Source organism: Copadichromis virginalis, linkage group LG2 (assembly GCF_057382275.1).
Source record: "Copadichromis virginalis isolate Kocher_CV1m ecotype Utaka linkage group LG2, C_Virginalis_male_GT1.1, whole genome shotgun sequence".
NCBI lineage: Eukaryota > Metazoa > Chordata > Actinopteri > Cichliformes > Cichlidae > Copadichromis > Copadichromis virginalis.
This window is the reverse complement of record NC_140619.1, coordinates 32878832-32881971: the sequence shown is the minus strand read 5'-3', so window position 1 is coordinate 32881971 and position 3140 is coordinate 32878832.

Sequence of the window (3140 nt, the reverse complement as noted above, 5' to 3'; positions counted from 1 at the left end):
AATGACATGCTGATTGTCTTTGTGCGCTCTCACTTCATCCAGACACAAGCAAAATAGTCAAGCGCTCTCGAACAAGCCTTTTGAGGGGAACGGTCATTTTCAAAACAATTTGCATGAGACACACAAACATTATACATTGTAATTGCACCTATCAGCACAGCTTGATATCTTTGTGTGATACTTGCTGTAATTGATGCAGTTATTGCATTTGTTTCTTCTCGTCTGTGCTATGCTATTTAAGTGCTTCCTCGTAATAAAAATTTATTCAATGTGATGTGCTTGAAAGCTGATGTCAGCAAGGAGGTATGTACAGAACCATTAACAGAGAATATTAGATGGTGAACCACATAAAGCTAATGCTAGGCTGTGGTAACACGCATCATGCAGCTCATACTAATTGCTTGGACCTTTCCGTGTACCAGAGTTAAGACGTCGCTGGCTCTTTGAGGTTCACAAAAACAAAACAGAACACATCAGTGCCTTTAACTTAACTTTTTGACCCAATGCCTTCAGAAACGGCTTTTATTATGCAGCAGCTAGCACTGAAAACTTTAGCTCCAGTGCTTGGAAACATATGCCACAATAAGAAAAGGAAAGAGACCAAGATCTTGAAATGCAAAAGGATAATAGAATCAAGGAAAAGTCTTCTTTAGTAATGTGTGAGAAAGTCACAAATTGGCACACAGAATTTCAATGCATACAGTATTCAAAAACAGCAGCAAGCCATTCCCAAGATCAGTCATACTATTTTATAGTATTCTGACAGTGTCTGTATTTTTTGAATGGCAAGAGACTCTTTATAAAATGATAAGGTTTCATGTCAGACACTTGTGCTTAACACTCACCTTTTAAGATAAAACTGCTGTTAAGACTGCATTATAATTGTGTTATGACTGTGTTATAAACTAAAAAAATAAGTATAACAGAACGCTTTTACTCTATTTGCATTTTGTGCTCTGTTTCTCTTGAGCTAATGAAACCAAAAGGTAGGAGTTTGTACATATAAATTTGAACATCTTAGTGTCATACAGTACTGATCTTACAGAATGTCCACAATATATCTTTTTATATACACTTTTCAGCAAAAGAAATGGAATGGCACAACTTAGATTACCTGTAATCCACACATATAGATATGCACTCCCTGTGATGGAGCAGACATGTGTTCCAACCCAGAAATAATGGACAACACTTCAATGACTTCAGTGAATTGTGCCGACCTTTTTGTATTGTGTGGATGATTGTGTGATGCTCCCTCAGATAATGACTGTGCCCTACTTTGACTTTGAGGCAATGACCTGAAATAAGGCACACAAGTGAAATCTGAGTCTCGATGAACCTGGAAGTGATTAAGGTCACCCAGACACACCACATTTGTTTGCCGGGTGACTCACATCAGCCGATGTCTGCAAATCATTTGGGAGTGCATTGTGGGAATCCTTTCCAATGCAAACAGTGACCAGCACGCTTAGGAAGACTTTCAGAATGATTGGTACTCCTGTATAAGTTTGATACAAGTCCATTCTGAGTTCAACTCTACAGATATATGAGTTTGTTTTTTTGTTTGTTGTCAGAGCACCACTTTCTGAATGTTTTTTCCTGAAAACTATAGTTTGTGACATACTTCTTAGACTGTCCAACAATATTAGCAATATGATGAGAGTGCAAAGCATCAAAACATGCAGTGACTCATGAGAATACTATTGCTATGCATTAGCTCTGGACACTGACTCGACAAAGGTAGACTTACTTACTCAGAAAAGTTAAGAAAGGGCTCTATTAGTGCAAGTGCACAGCAAAGTACAGTGGCAGTGAGTCAATGAAAGTTTTTTTAGGAATATAAAGATACATCCAAGTACTTAAGTATGCATCACATATAGGGAAGTAAAACATCAAGCAAATGAAGACATCACAAAAGATGATGCATTACTGAATCTTGCATTCATCTCAACTTAACTCTATTCAGCGCTTTGATACATTATTTAACAAAGTGACTGAAAAGGCTGAGTTCCAGACTCTGAGTCTCACTGACATGATGCACATATGACTTTGGGGAAAACATGGATAACATGAGATCATGTCTACCTCTTGAGGGAAGGGTGCACTGCGTGGATCTCTGGCTTGTTTTTGTGCCTTGCTATTCTGCTGGGGATCAGTAAACAGATTCTTGCAACAGCCATGGTAAAAAAAAAAATTAAAAAAAAAACTACTCTTCCTCTGCTGTGTATGTAAATCAGAGTAGGGGGATGTAATGAAATAATGAATTCTCCCTATTTTTTTTTTATTTTATTTTATTTTTTTTACAAGAGCGACTTATGGGACTCACTATATTTAGATAGAACAAAGAGATTGCCAGCGGTGTCCAATCTCTCTAGTTAAGTTGTGGAGTTTTAGCCAACTTGTCAATGAAGAACTGCTTACTTCAATGCTTAAAGACATGCTGGGTAAAAATGGAGCTCTGTGCCTCCCTCCAGACAATTTCAATTAAGCCTCTGTGGGGCTCAAAGAATAGATGTGTCAATAGATGGTAATTTTTTCACCTTAATAGATTATGGATGTTATCAGTAAGATCACTGGAGTTGATTCTGAGTTATGTGCAGTGTGTATTGTATTGGCTACATGCATAGCAAGCCTGTAAGATGACCCGCCCTGCCAGCAAGAATTGCTTTGTCACTCAGACAAATACGGCAGATGAATGCTCAGCATGATGCTGGGTTATTTGTCATCTGGTGTTCTCTTTCTAATGGGTTTACTGTTTATGATCCAGGTCAGAGAAGGACAAAGCACTCCACACCAGAAGTTACAGCACAATCTTAAGAAAGATCACTCGATAGAGCCTAAACTCTCAACTTTTTAAACTGTTTTATTATTCCCACTCTACTTATCAACTTAACCTCCAGCAAAATATAATCATTTTTGCTTTTTATACTCATTCTAAGCTGCTTGGGGTTTTCTCTTCAGTAAGTGGGGTCTTTACCTTAAAATATATAATATTTTAAGGTAAATATTATAAACACCCAGCTCACCCCTGCAGGCGGTTTATCCTTCAAGCTCGGGTCCTCTACCAGAGGCCTGGGAGCTTGAGGGTCCTGCGCAGTATCTTAGCTGTTCCCAGGACTGCGCTCTTCTGGACAGAGATC